Source organism: Temnothorax nylanderi, unplaced genomic scaffold (genome assembly GCF_030848795.1).
Source record: "Temnothorax nylanderi isolate EJ_2023f unplaced genomic scaffold, tnyl_v1.0 TNYL_tig0187_pilon, whole genome shotgun sequence".
Lineage (NCBI taxonomy): Eukaryota > Metazoa > Arthropoda > Insecta > Hymenoptera > Formicidae > Temnothorax > Temnothorax nylanderi.
In genome coordinates, this window is record NW_027249249.1 from 252,893 (window position 1) to 269,134 (window position 16,242).

General features: G+C 35.5%; 1 long non-coding RNA gene across 1 annotated transcript; it reads right to left on the minus strand.

Moving 5' to 3' along the window:
- Nucleotides 1–9,518: 9,518 nt before the first annotated feature.
- On the minus strand, nt 9,519–10,183 carry LOC139778540 (uncharacterized). The gene is made up of 2 exons (XR_011719604.1): nt 10,002–10,183; nt 9,519–9,927 (listed from the first exon to the last, which is right to left on the minus strand). It is a non-coding gene; the product is annotated as an uncharacterized lncRNA (long non-coding RNA).
- Nucleotides 10,184–16,242: the final 6,059 nt, after the last annotated feature.

The following is a 16,242-nucleotide window of genomic DNA, read 5'->3' on the forward strand; positions in this document are numbered from 1 at the left end:
TCGCTACGCGGGAAATTCGATTGCACGTTTATTACTTTACACTAGTTTGTCAAAATTAGTTGCATCAATTGTTGGCAACATGACAGCAAACTCACAGCATTTGGCTATCTGGGTCTCAACTAATTTTGACAAACTCGGGACAAATTAAGACAGCATTAAGATTGTCGTATTGAACTCATATGAATTATATTACTATTAACAGCAAATTGATTGCAACGTGACAGCATCAATTTGTGAGGGATTTGTGACAATTTCATATTGTCAATACTTCGTTAGCAACGAGATACAATTAAAAAATTTCATAGCTTGATGACATATACATACACGGAGAGAAAAATCAAGTCGTAATACTATGTGAATCTGTATTATAAATACCTTATACTTTTCTCATGTTATATTTACAATAAATTCAACTTCTTATCCTACAAAATTCATGCTTTTAGAAGGTGGATACTGTTTTTATTAGAAAAGCTTTATAGATATATGTATTATCATACGATTACCAAGTTTTAGTTACTAGCGTCGCCATGGCACCAATGCGTGTCATTCAGCTGTCTTACAGTTACTATTGACCCACGACATTTTTCGGTGGGCGTTTAGTAAAAATACGTATATACGTATATGTATATCTATAGGGATCCATGGTGCTAGGCGGCTGAGACTTTACATGAGCGACACGGTAAAATCCGGTGGGTCGCATGTAAATTTAAAGAGGCAGAGCGTCTGCTGTTTTTATAGTGGCGTTGTTATTAAATAAAGATTTATTTTGAGTAATAATCCTAGGACAAGCGTACTTAGTATAAGATAGCTGTCAAACACGTTAAAAATACTTCAATTCACAGGATAATAACATGAGAAATAGATAGAAATTTAAGATGAAAAAATTATCACGTAAAAATAATTTGATTTTTCTCTCCGTGCAATAACGGATGGAAAACATTATATATGGGGCATTCCATGCGAAGTGATCCACCCTAAAAATTTTTTGTTTTCTGATCGTGCTGAAATTTGCACAATCTATTGCCCTATTGACCATAATTATCCACACCAATTTTTTTGACATTTGTCCAACGCGTTGTCTACTTACAGGGGTTTAAAGTTTCGGCGTTGAGGCCGTCATGTTAAACTTCACACATCGATAATTTGACGTAAACATTACCGATTTTAAAAAATGACCAGTGATTTTTTAAGTATTTTTTACACACTTTCGAGATATATTATGCATTATTAATAAAAAAGGTTAATTAATTGATATTTTTTAACATTAATAATAAATTCAGATTTTTCTTAAAGATCGACATCTTCGATTTCAATTTAAAAAATACTAAAAAAAAGAAGAAAATTTTGTCAACAAAAAAGTATAGGAAGTCCAAGATGGAGAAATCACTCCTTAGTAAGTTACAACTCATTTTGTGTGCGAACTCATGCTCCGTGCCGCCGGCGCCGCGGCGGGCACCAATATATCGGGAGCTGAGAGCCGCGACGTTCCACGAAACACGCGATTTTTCATCGCCTTTATTATAAGTCAGCCGCGCAAGTGTATAAAAATAAAATTTCTATTATAAATTTTCCTGCTCCTACTGCATTGATTTAAGTGTATTAGACGCCGCTAGGCGGCTGATTCATTTGGTCTCTTACTGGTGCTTCTCGAAAATAATTTTGCTCCCGGATTCCTATAAAGAAAGGATTTAAGCATTTATCACCCCAAGCTTTGGAAGTTGTCGACATGATTGAAAGCGTAGACCGTATAAGAATAATAGGCGATGTGTATAATAATATAACATTCCTTTAAAAATATTCGGCTCGGTCCACTTTCTTTATAGGAATCCGGGAGCAAAATTATTTTCGAGAAGCACCAGTAACGAGACCAAATGAATTAGCCGCCTAGCGGCGTCTAATATACTTAAATCAATGCAGTAGGAGCAGGAAAATTTATAATAGAAATTTTATTTTTATACACTTGCGCGGCTGACTTATAATAAAGGCGATGGAAAATCGCGAGTTTCGTGGAACGTCGCGGCTCTCGGCTCCCGATATATTGGTGCCCGCCGCGGCGCCGGCGGCACGGAGCATGAGTTCGCACACAAAATGAGTTGTAACTTACTAAAGAGTGATTTCTCCATCTTGGACTTCCTATACTTTTTTGTTGACAAAATTTTCTTCTTTTTTTTAGTATTTTTTAAATTGAAATCGAAGATGTCGATCTTTAAGAAAAATCTGAATTTATTATTAACGTTGAAAAATATTAATTAATTAACCTTTTTTATTAATAATGCATAATATATCTCGAAAGTGTGTAAAAAATACTTAAAAAATCACTGGTCATTTTTTAAAATCGGTAATGTTTACGACAAATTATCGATGTGTGAAGTTTAACATGACGGCCTCAACGCCGAAACTTTAAATCCCTGTAAGTAGACAACGCGTTGGACAAATGTCAAAAAAATTGGTGTGGATAATTATGGTCAATAGGGCAATAGATTGTGCAAATTTCAGCACGATCAGAAAACAAAAAAATTTTAGGGTAGATCACTTCGCATGGAATGCCCCATATGTGTTGTTGCCGTCACGTTTGCATCATAATGCTCAAAATGGAACGATAAATCATTCATTGCTGTCATGTTGCTGACATGTTGCAGACAACATAACGTACCAATATTGCGGACCGTTTGCTCTTGAAATTGCGTCAACTGATTGCATGTATAAGCAGTCATGTAGCTGTATTTGTAACGTGTTCTATTTCGATGTCAGCAAATTTACAGCAAATATATGAAAACACATGCAATGCATTAGTTTGCTCAATATGCTCTATCACGCTTGGCTATCTGGGGTTAAGCACGAAAATCTTGCGGTGGCTCTCAGAGCTCCTTATTTGTTATTTGAATTAAAATTAAAGATTTTTTTATCAATAAAAACTAAACTAACAAAATTAATCAAAAATTAAAAAAGATCTTGCCATTACATCGCTAGAGAACACATACCGACAATTTAGACTCAACAATTTCTTCTGACGTACGACTTGATGTATGTATATAAATTTTTTAATAGCGCTAATCACATACTCATCTAATTATACTAAATTTATTTTACAGTATGACGTACTCCGAAACAACAAACGATAGCGTGAATTTTAGTTTTAATCGTTAGCATTATGTATTAGTTAATATTTCTCTATGTAACACTGAAGATGGTCCTATACGTGACCGAAACGTTTGTAATTTATTAATTTCTATTAATTATATTGTATTCTTGAACATTAACACCTAGTTCCGGCTCAATGCTCTTATTTTAACAATTAAAAAAGATCTGTTACCTCTTATACTTACTTGATACGACTAATTTCTAACCCAGGCATTATGTTAATATTCTCCGAGTGTTCGCTGAATGTTATAACCGTTACGAAATAACTGTTATCTGTGTGTTAGGAGTTCGCACTTAACTAATGTTCGAAGAATGTTCAGAGAATGTTCGTGGAACATTACGATATAACGTTTGACGAGCTTTCGTCAAACATTCGGATAACACAAAGTACGGGGTGATATTCCCTGTATACAGGGAGCAATTTTCGGGAAAGCAGCTTTTGCAAATTATCCATTTCCAATGGCGTATTCAGGATAAATGCTTAAAAGATAGGGATCCCAGAACCAAGGGCTAGTGCTTGACTTCTCGAATTTTTGGGAACAGGAGGACGAAGGGGGTAATATTACCAATTTCTTTAATCCTAAATTCGCCACTGAATGCGCGTAACAGATGGGCCAGAAGGCCAACAATATAATTTATCTTTCATCATTTTTTTCGCACCATCATGCTCATCTTCTTGAATGCATCTCTCATATCCATTGTAACCCGTGACACTTGATACACTTTAAGTATGCACGAGCTGGTGCGTCACAAATAAAGCAATGAACAAAAACTCTGAACGCTTGATTATTGTATTTAATACCATTATTCTGAAGTACCTTAAGTTCATCAATAAAATCCGTCAAATACGAATCCAATGGTTCCGGCTTACCAGATCCACAGAAAAGGCCAATCACAAATGGTCTTTGGTCATATAATCCTATACATCTACCTAGTATGGGCCAAACATCAACAGAACTGCTTTTGGAGACTGGCAGGCCATCAATATTTATATCTATACCTAACTGTAAAAAATTCGGTTTAATTCCACTCTTCATACTACGTTTTACGAATCCGTGCTTAATACCAACATGAACGTAACCACCATTATTTAAAGACTTAATATTCACATAGATTGGTGTTTGCGCTATACACCGTGGGTCTAAAGGCAAGTCAGAATGATCAGGCTTAAGTTCAGTTAGCAACATTTTTAGCTGAGTCAAATTAACACGTGAAGAACAATACCATCTTCGAAGGCGTACAACTAATGGCTCAATATCTGGTTCTTGATTTGATTCTGACAAGTTGCTATCAATACAATTATTGAAAATTTCAGCCATTCTTGTCGGAGTTAATACTACATTTGTTGAGAGCATTTGCGAAACAGAATCTTCAGCATCACAATCAGTTTGTGTAAAATCCATAGCATAGTTATTATTAAGTGAAGAGATTATTCATCACTCAAAAAGGCACTAACATGAGAAGAACTTGTGTTTGGTGAGCAGAGAATAACAGTAGGATCATGCGATGTCCCCTCTTCCAAAAATATAAGTCATCATCCGATATGTTTTGTGTTGAATTCACTAATATCTGTGCTATTTTCTGAATTTGACGTTGACTAACAAGTTTTTTTCCCGACTTTTTTTCCGACTAATGTTCGTAAAATATCTGACGTCTATATTTTAAGAGATTAACCAAATAGTCTTTTGAATTTCCACCTTCCTAATCTGAAATACACGAAAACACTTTAAAAAATCAATTTTCAATAATCGTAACAAAAGCAATCATGATTGTCATAGAGACTAATAATTGGTTACCTAACCTCTATGCACGACTAGCCTACAACTTAACGTTAGGCTGATAGCAGAGAACGTTAAGTGTCTACATTTCATTTCGTTCTCTGCCATCAGCCTTATAATTCCTGCATAAGAAGAAACATTATAAACTTACCTGGCATAATGATGTTCACTGTGCAATAATATTTAATTAAAACCCGTAGAAAAGATCTGTGTCCAAGCAGTCCAAGTTAGGTGAGAGAGAGAAAAGTAGATTGATAACCTTTGCTTGCAATGCACAGGCGCAGAGATGACGTCACGCTCACCGCGCTGTTACGATGCGATTCGCGTCTGCGCATTGCGGACGAAGGTTAATACTCCTTCCTTCTCTCTCATCATAGCCTCCTTCTCACTCATTCCCTTTTTGCCTCTTATTCTGTTCATCCCCCCTTGTTCCATTCCCAATTCCCAGTATCCTTTATTTGATGATTCGATCCGTTTTTAGAAAAATTCGGACTTTGAGTATATTTTGCTACAAGTGTTGGAGCAAAATGTTCCGAAAACATTCGCATCTGAACACAAAAATAACGCGACTAAAAGGCAAAGTAGTAATATACCTGCAACGTTCGTTCAACATTTAGATCATATCTCTTTGAAAGAATTTATTTTCAGAATGTTAGCTGACTGTTCGGAATCAAACAGTAAACATATATAACACAAAACTAACATTCAGCGAATGGGCTGCCTGGGAATTCATCTGCCTGGGAAAGTATTGTCATCTTCATTAAATAGATAACGGCGTAGGTAGGCCCATATAATAATCACACTTAAATATTTTGTCCAGTCAAATCCAACCACGCTGAAATTAAATAATTGCTGATCGTCCTCACTGAGATGACTCCACGTCGCTTGAACATTGTTAGTGGAATAATTCCATTCATTGTTGCAAAAAGGTTGGATCGTGTTGGAAAATTTGTCGACCTTCTTACATAACTTCCACATTCTAAAATACATATAAAATTATTATAATTATTTACATTATAAATGAAATTTTATTTAGTATCGAGATACAAACTATGAGATACATATATCATGTAATGAAAACAACATTTAAATCTACGTAATACCTTGGGCTACGATTCATACAGCCCGGGAAAAAAACCTCTTATTTGATATATTTAAATATATTTTAATCACCTGTATAATTATATATAGTCATATATGATCATATATAATATCATATATAAGTACGGAAATTTTGCTTTTTATATATAACGCTACACACACACACACACACACACACACACACACACACACACACACACACACACACACATGAAATTATATATAATCATATAGGGTTACATATACTTCCATATGAATTTTATATGTATCCATACATGAGTACATATATGATCTACTGTTCATATCTAATTAGGGTAACTCGGGGAATATGCCACACTTAAGAAAAATATGATTTTTTTCCTATTTCTCTTTCTTTTTGAGGTATCTTTGCATACTGGTCTTCTTTTTTCTTCTTTTATCTGTTATTTATATATGGTTTTAATGAAATATTTTGATTGTTTACTATTAAAAAGAAAGAAATACAAAAGTGTTGCAAAGTGGCATATTACCCACATGGGTGGGTAATTAGTACCCATGTGGGTAATATGCCTATAGATCTGGACCGGTTCCGCGGGTAGAGGAGACCTGGCTATCTTGTGACATGTTTTTTTCTGAGCGATCAATTTTTGTTTTTATTGTAGATTTTGTAATAACTACCTTTATTGGCATTTATATTGAAGCCTTAGCGATGAAATAGGGATATTAGTATAAATAAAAAAAATATTATAATCTATGAAAAACTTAATATAATAAAGATGTGCAAAATGTCGCACGGGGTACCCAAGTGATAGGGTCCCAGGTAGCACATATTAGTTTCGTACACGTTTTTTGTATGTATATATAGTTTTATAACTGTAAAGAACCATTAAGAAACGTTTGAACAAAAATGTTTTTGAAACCATGATTTAAAAAACGTATTTTTTACGTTTCTACAGTTAACAAAAATACCTATTTGTTAAATTTTTTTTTTCAAAATTATAATTTGCTTTATCTATACAGGATGTCCCATTTTAAAAAACGCACCTCGATAATTCTTCAACGAAGCATTTTTTTCAGCAAAAATGTTTCAGATAAAAGTTGTACGGTTTCGAGGGGCACATAAGATGGTGTCATTAGTTTGATCTTGAATAGTTGCTTGAAGGTCACCTTCAATTTTTTAAATAGAACCCCCCATATTGTAGTATATCCTTTGAAAGGGCATAAAATAAGACAAATTTTGGCGCAAGTTAGAGGTCGATACGTTGACCCATTCAAAAGTTATTTAGGTTCAAAAATTGGTTTTTCCGAACTTTGACCCTAAATAACTCCCGAATGGGTTAACGTATCGACCTCAGGTTTAGCCAAAATTTTTCTTTTTTTATGCCCTTTCAATATACTATAATATGGGGGGTTTCACTTAAAATTTTTTAGTGCCCCAGGAAGCACCAACCCTGGCGAAAATGAGAAATTTCATAAACGTTTGTTTGATGTTTACGTGAGCGTTTGCGGAAGTTCGTTGAGAGTTTAGAAACGGTCAGTAGAGAGTTCGTAGAGCGGAAATTGCAACGCTGCAGCGTTTGAAAGGCGTTTGTATATAGCGTTTTTGAGAGTTTGCACAGCGTTTACATGACGTATGACGTTTGCTGAGAGTTCTTTAAAACATTTAGAGATCCTCTGTTAAGCGTTTAGGCTGCGTTCGGAAACGTCACCCGGGTACACACGGGTATACTCCCTTCTCCTAACTCGCTGAGATAGAAAGAGAAGGGAGTATACTCGTGTGCACTCGGGTGACGTTTTCGAACGCAGCTGATAAATCGAAAGCGTTTGCTTTCATCATTGAAAACTGCGTGCAGCCTCTATTGAGCTTAACGGGCGTTTACTCTTGTCGTTAGAAGAAACGGCGTAAAGAGCGTTAAATGTTAAAATCTGCTTTTCGCTTCGCAGGGGGTCTGCTTATATACGCGGCTGGATGTATTTTAAATGCGAGAAAGATACGCCGCCTAGCGGCATTGTTAGAAGAACGTTTGCTGAACGGAGGGAAAACGCTTGTGTTACGGAGTCGGGAAAAGCGTTTCTTGGGCGTCTCCAAGCCGTTTGCGTTAACGCCTTACAAATTGTTCACTGCGCCTCTACAATTCGCCATCGGAAGAGCGTTTGCTGAACGGATTGAAAACGCTTATCTTACGGCGTTGGGAAAAGCGTTTGCTAAACGTTTGAAAAATCTGACAGCAAACTCTCTGTACGCAGCGTTTACTGAGCGTTCTCTGAAAAGCGTTGCCTCAGCATTTCAGAATTTTCATGAAACGTTATATACAGCGTTTTATAAGCGTTCTGAAAGCGTTCAAAATCCAACGGCGTTGTGTAAGCGTTCTTATAAAGTTTGAAAGCGTATAAACTCTCAAAAAACCCTCATTGAACGGTTGTCAACGCTTTATAAAGCTTCTTAATTTTCGCCAGGGAACTCAAAAATTTTAAATGGAACCCCTTGTATTGTATAGTTTATTGTTTGAAAGAGCATAAAAGAAAAACATTTTTGGCGCAAACCAGATGTTGATACGTTAACCCGTTCGAGTGTTATTTAGGGTCAAAGTTTGAAAAAGCCAATTTTTGAACCTATATAACTTTTGAATGGTTCAACGTATCGACCTCTAACTTGCGCCAAAATTTTTCTTATTTTATGCCCTTTCAAAGGATATACTACAATATGGGGGGTTCTATTTAAAAAATTAAAGGTGACCTTTACGTGACCTTCAAGCAACTATTCAAGGTCAAACTAATGACACCATCTTATGTGCCCCTCGAAACCGTACAACTTTTGTCTGAAACATTTTTGCTGAAAATACTTCGTTGAAGAATTATCGAGGTGCGTTTTTTAAAATGGGACACCCTGTATATATAATAGCTTTAATAGCCTTTTTTGAAACATTTATATTGAAACATTTTTATTAAATTTATATTGCATTAATTATTATTGCACACAATAAATCATTTTATCCATACACATATATCCACTTATTTACTTAAATTAATTTTGTCCTACCGGTCTTGATCTATTTGTCATTGGACAAATCTGAGCTTAGAAAACTTCCAACAGTTGCAAAATAAACATTCTGCTGAACGTGGCTACTGAAAGAACATTTATACGTGTGTTTCGTTTTGAAGAACTTCCTGGACTGGTGCATATCAGTAGGGGAGACCGGGGCTAAAACGTCAGTTTTTTTTCGGTGCCGATTTTTAACAACAAAATAAATAATTTTAGTTAAATGTGGTATACCACTGTAAAGAGTGAACCTTTAGCTACAAAATTTATATAGGAAATTTTTGTCTACGTCGCTTTGTTTAACCGGTATAGAGCAAAAACGACAACAGTGGAAAAATTGAAATCTAAAAAATGCCGGGGTTTAAACGTCACACTGCATTTTCAATACATATACGTACATCTAATCCTGAAAAATAATAGGATACATTTTAATAATTGTTTTTTAAGAGAAAAATATAAAAATAATAACAAGACAAAAGGGCTTGCGAACTAGCAGGTTGTTGATGCTGACATGTATTTAAAATCATAACAATGACTTGACAATAACAAACGTTTCGGCCATAACTGTGGCCTTCTTCAGTGTAGTCGTTAAATTAAAACAATATACCCCCTTATACAATAAAGAATCATTCGCTTACAAATTAGATGGCCTGCTACATTACATCGATTAAAACGCACTCGCTTACATACGCTCACACCCTACGCACATCGCCTCGGTCAGATCGCAGCTCGTAGACATATCGCGTCTGGTAATACTTCGAGCCTTCGTAAAGTCAGTTTGCCGCTCGCAGATATATCGCGTCTGGTAATCCTTCGAGCCTTCGCAGAATCATGATGAGAAGGAATCCGTCTCTACCCCGTCTTCACAATACGATAAGAATGGATGCCCTTATGTAGAAATTTATTTAGTGTTAAATTAAAAAGAAACAGTAAACTCATACAACTCAACCTGCACTAGCTACCTTCGCTCGCGGAAACGCTTCTCGAACGACACATGTTCGTCAGTGGTCGGTCAGGTGTCAAATGCGAGAGTCAGCGATCTATCCAGAGGGAAATTATGGAGGGGATAGAGTACGGGAGAGGAAGGAGAAGAGACCCACGTGGGAATCAGGAAGGTGGGAGAGTGTTAAGGATCGGGAGATAGGCTTCTGGCAATAACTCCGTGCCACTATGTTTATTGAGACCGTCGCTCTGTCTTTTTATATGTAACATTTCGGAGATGAGACGTTTATTATATACCGGCTCACTGTCTAAGATCCTCACTCCTTCCCAATCTAATCTATGATCCGTTTTTAAACGATGTTCGGTAATAACTGATGGAGATCCGCTTCTCCTCAAGATATCGGATTTATGCTCTTTAATTCTGGTTTTGAGCTGTCTTTTAGATTGCCCCACATAAGTGGCATCACAATCCACACAACTTATCTTGTAAACTATTCCGCAGTGTGCTGATATGTCTAATTTGTCCTTGCCCGTTGTGATGAACCTGTTCAACTTAAACGGAATCGTAAAGGCGGGGCGAAAATTAATATTTTTGGCTAACGTCGTAAAGCCATCTGAAATAGTTTTAATATACGGAATAGTAAAATTAGATATCTTAGCAGATTGGCTGCTAGGTTGTGTGTTATGAGCTAGGAATTTAATTCTTCTTCTGATCGTCGAAAAAATGAAACCAAGCGGATATCCATTCTTAAGTAATGTGTTAATTGTGTTTTTTAAATTTTCCTTGTGAAACTGCGGGTGAGAAAGAGAGATGATCTTATCAATGAGAAAAATATAAAAATATAAAAATTTATTTAAAATTTTTATGCGAAACATTATTAAAAAATAGTTACGAGGATTCCTCTTTCCGCAAAAGTTACTCGCCCGACTTGTTTCACTCCTCGACGTCCGATGACTCTATTCGGTGTCTGAACGGTTGTAATTCCCGTCTCATCCATATTCCATATGCAGTGAGCCTGGAAATGCCCGGAAATGCCTTGGAAATGCATCCGGACTGCTTACTGACCGATTAGCCCCAAACACAAGTTTCAGGTTTGATCGCCCATGAAATATTAGACATCAACGATAATGAAAAAACTACACTGGATTCGTGTTCAGCATGCATTACTCTTTATAATCACGTACCTCGAGATTTGGAGAGCAAATATTATTGCAGATATTACAAAATTTCCACGCGCAGAAAATGTAACTTTCACCTTCCGAAAACACGTTTGCCCTCGTAAAAATCATAATACGGTAACCTGCCGAAACTCCGTTGGTCACATGGGTACCATAAGCAGCGTTTACAATGTTAATAGCGAGTTCGCACAATATACAGGTTCCGAGATATTTGATTTGACGCTTCAACCTCGTTGACGTTTTAGCCCCGGTCTCCCCTAATGCAATTAAGTTAGAGTGAGACAAGTATATTTTGTTTTAATTTAACTTATTGCACGAATGTGCACCAGTTCAGGAATTTTTTCGAAAAAGAATAGACGTCATAGATGGTATATGCATAAAGCTTGTAGAACATACTCATGCATGTCTCAAAGACGTCATAAACACGTTCAAAAGACGTGAAAAGTAGGAATTTTAAATGTCTTTATCTAAAATGTCTTTATTATTAAAACAAAACGTTTCTATAATAGTGTTTTAAACGTTATTTTATCGGAAAAGAAACGTTCTATCGAACGTTTTTCGAATGAATATTTTTACTCATAAGAAACGTTTCTAGAAATCGGTTATAAAATGTTTCGGAAAAACGCTTATAAAACATTTTAGTCCGAGAGCTGAGGGACAAAAAATGCAACAGTTTTATAAAGGCTGATATTTTAACATTAGGTCATGTAACGGTTGTACATCAATAGCTTGCCGTCAGTCAGCCAGTTTCGTTAGCAACTGGCGCGGGGGCGGGTCCAAACTTGTAAAAAAAAACATGTATGTCGCAACTGTTTTATAAAATCTGAAAATTAGTTTGTAGATAGTAAGTTAACTAACAAACTATGTGGGTATGGTCAGTCAGCAAAATATTGCAACGGTACGCGTCAGCAGCGCGCTGAAGTCATCGAAAAATTTTAGTTGGTGAAAGTGTTTTATAAAATCTAAAATTTTGCATACAATTAGTTAATATTATTTAAAACAAGAAAAACATAGTCAGTCAGAATTTTTATGTAACAAACGCCGTCAGCAGGCAATAGAAGGGCGCGCCGCGCGCTTGATTTATATAGCGCGCTCGACCGCAAAATGCTTTTATGTAATTCTGAAATATTTGTAATTTAATAGTTTATTTAAAATATTAAGCAGTCTGCAGAATATTATATTCTGAGACCGAAGAATAACACTATTGGTTCCATCAAGAGCAGGTATACTAGTCGACGGTGAACGCAGGTATAAATTGACCCAAGTAACCTTTGTGTACACGTTTCCCTCGCTTTATATAGGTGTGTATAATACATTCCCCTCTCCTTTCTTTTGAACGAAATTTTGCCTGTATTGGTCTGATAAAGCATACGATTATAGCAGCGATTCTGACTAGAAAAATTATTTTAATTTTTGTAATATTAATTTAAGTACGATTAAAATAAAATATTGACAATATTTAAATAAAATATTTTTTTTAAAAAGGTTACGGCGTTTGTTAAATAAAAATTGACGATTGTTTTTTTCTTATTTTCAATCCCATAAACTATTTGCTTTATTATATTTTCATTTTTACAAACCATACTTTTTATAACTTAAGCACGTTTCTGACGCGTCCCGTTTCGTCCCGTTGATTTATTTCAATATTTTTCATGTTACATAAATTAGATAATATTAGATAATATTTTGTATTAAAATCATTTATTTTATTATTAAATATAATCAGCACGCGCCATCGAGCGCACTATATAAATCAAGCGCGCGACGCGCCCTTCTATTGCCTGCTGACGGCGTTTGTTACATAAAAATTCTGACTGACTATGTTTTTCTTGTTTTAAATAATATTAACTAATTGTATGCAAAATTTTAGATTTTATAAAACACTTTCACCAACTAAAATTTTTCGATGACTTCAGCGCGCTGCTGACGCGTACCGTTGCAATATTTTGCTGACTGACCATACCCACATAGTTTGTTAGTTAACTTACTATCTACAAACTAATTTTCAGATTTTATAAAACAGTTGCGACATACATGTTTTTTTTTACAAGTTTGGACCCGCCCCCGCGCCAGTTGCTAACGAAACTGGCTGACTGACGGCAGGCTATTGATGTACAACCGTTACATGACCTAATGTTAAAATATCAGCCTTTATAAAACTGTTGCATTTTTTGTCCCTCAGCTCCCCGACTATTTCTGAAACGTGTATGTGCTACCTGGGCTGTTATTCCAATGAGTTCGTGCATTGGTTTCTCGCAGATTTCCGTAATCTGCCTGATCCATTAGATCTTCCCCTTGGTCTTCGTCTTTCCCTGATTTTACATAGGGGACAGTAAAATATTTTTTGTTTTAGATTAAAATTCAGAATCTTCTTTCATTTTTTGGAAAACACATTTTTTGGAATGAAAGTTTCCTTAGAAATATAGTTCCAGTTTAATATTTTATTTTTTAATAACAATCATAAAGTTGTATTTGATTTATATGTGTGATTATTATATACGATATATATAGGTATGCGTGACGTAAAAAAATTAAAAAATGAAATAATACTTTTATTTAAACCTGTTGTATAATATAATGATATATTGTTGTAAACGTGAAAGTGTGCACTTTTCAATGCAAAATGTTTTAAACAGTTACGATATCGCTGAGCCATGATATTGTTGCGCTGCGTTCCGCTAATCTCAAGCACTCGCGTTTGCGCCGCGCACTCCCGGATTCGCGTAAGAAAGGAAGCACTTTTTTGAAAAGGAGGAACTCAGGTTTATTCAAGAAATACAGAGGAAGATTGGAAAACAGGTTCGAACGGTTCGAATCTCCAGATAAATCTGACAGGCGAAGATAAATCAATAAATCCATATGTCCCGTTGTCAAGGGACGCGCTTCGGCTTGAAGCTTCTGCGGAGCGGAGCCAAATTCAGCCCACAAGTAACGGGTGTCTCGGCACGGGCGCAACAATATTATAATTTGAACGTACAATTTCCATGTTATGTGACCAATAAACAAAATCAATTTCAAGATTATCGCCAAATTCAATCCCAACCTTCCTTACATGATACTCTATCGATTAAAAAAAAATGCATCCCGATATCTCAAAAATTACGGAAGTTAGAGCATAAACGGACATTTCTACAAAAATTCTAAATTTTATTAAAAAAGAACCGCTTTACCGATCACACACACACACATCGCCAAATTCAATTCCAACCTTCCTTACATGATACTCTATCGATTAAAAAAAAAATGCATCCCGATATCTAAAAAATTACGGAAGTTAGAGCATAAACGGACAACAAAAGCGGACACATACACACACACACACACACACACACATACACACGGACATTTTGTACAAAAGTGATTTTTCGACGTTTTAGAACATTCTAAACACTTTGCCAAAGATACTTGAAAAAAAATTTTTTTTACGAAAACAAAGCTTCCTCTATGAGAAAGCAAAAACAATTCTTTAAAATAAAAATGCCTAAATAGATCTTATAACCATATTTTATTATTAAACAACAACAAAAAGAAAACAATGATTTAAAATATTCTGAACTAAAAATAAATAAAAAATATTTAAACATTTCTCTCATCAAAAAAGTCTCCTTTTGGATCACATTTGCAAACAACAAAGTTTAAGCATCCTATCAATAAGTTTTTATATTGTTTCTTTATTTATAGTCTTCAGCCTAATCTACAATGTGCTCTTTGTTTTCTGTTTTCTGCTCTTAACTTTCTTTGCGACTATCATCTCGTATTTCGCAATTCCGTCGCGTAACGTGATGTTTCTTGTCTCTTCTGAAGTTCGTCAATTTTTATCTTGGGCGACAGAGAACAAAAAACATCGCGTTACGCGACGGAATTGCGAAATATGAGATAGTCGCAAAGAGGTTAACAGGGGATTCTACTGTAATGGGTAAAAAAATCGATTTTTTTATTTTGCATAAATAAATAGTATAAGGTTTTAAGAACTTATTCCCAAAGCGTTATCGTCGAATTCGTAAAAATTGACGAAACTACAGCCTCTTTAGTGAGACGCGTTTTGGATCGATACAGCAGAAGTAACGCTGTACTGACTTCGCAGCATCCTCGGCATTCTATCGTTGTGGGAACAAAAAGATTCTTTATACCTGCCCAGACCCTCAACTATTTTGTTCGACCCTACATGTGTGTATATTTATGTGTTTGTATTTTTGTGTGTATGTGTATGTGTGTGTGTGTGTGTGTGTGTAAAGAAGTTCGAACAGCCAAGAGAATGACGAAAACTGCCGAACAGGAGTTCTACGAGGAAGAGGAAGGCATTTTATATGGGCCCGGAATTGAGCGTTATTTAACTGTAAGTATCGGGGAAATATCAAAAACTTAATTTCTTTATTCAACTGCGACTCTTTTGACCCGCCATATTAAATCCGCCATTTTGAATTTTAAAAATCTGATATCAGATTCGGATTCAGCGACCTCAAAAACCTTTATACTGAAATCTTCATGCATTTCTACGTGCTTTTTTGGCTGACAGCAAAAAAATAAACTTTAAACGCGTTTTTCAAAACTACTTTTTCCAACTTGGTGTCCAACAGGATAACTCAAAAAGTAATCAATCAAATAACTTTTGCCACGTACGATTCGATTCCTTACAATTTTCTCCAGGGATTGAACCTACCGCTACATTTTATTGTTTATTTATAACATTTTTATCAACAATAGAAGATTGATTTTTTGATCGAAAAAATGTCACTTTTCTTACGATTGCTGTAACTCCTTCAATTTTTCATATTTTTATTTGCAAGTAGGTTTAATCCCCGCGTAATTGATTAAGCTTTAAAGAAAATTTTGGTTTTTTGCTTTCAGATAACTCAGCTCGTTGCTACATTGCACACCGATAACCGTTGCGCTACCGACATTGTGCCACAAAGTTGTACGCTAACACGATAAAAATTAATAAAATTGAAAAAAAATTTTTTTTCTTCTTTAAGAATGCCTCTTTATATCACAAAAAAATCCTGATAGAAAACAGGAAGCAAGGAACACATTGTAGATCAGGCTTTCCACTCTCGCTGCAGGATCTCCAAAAGCGATTTTACG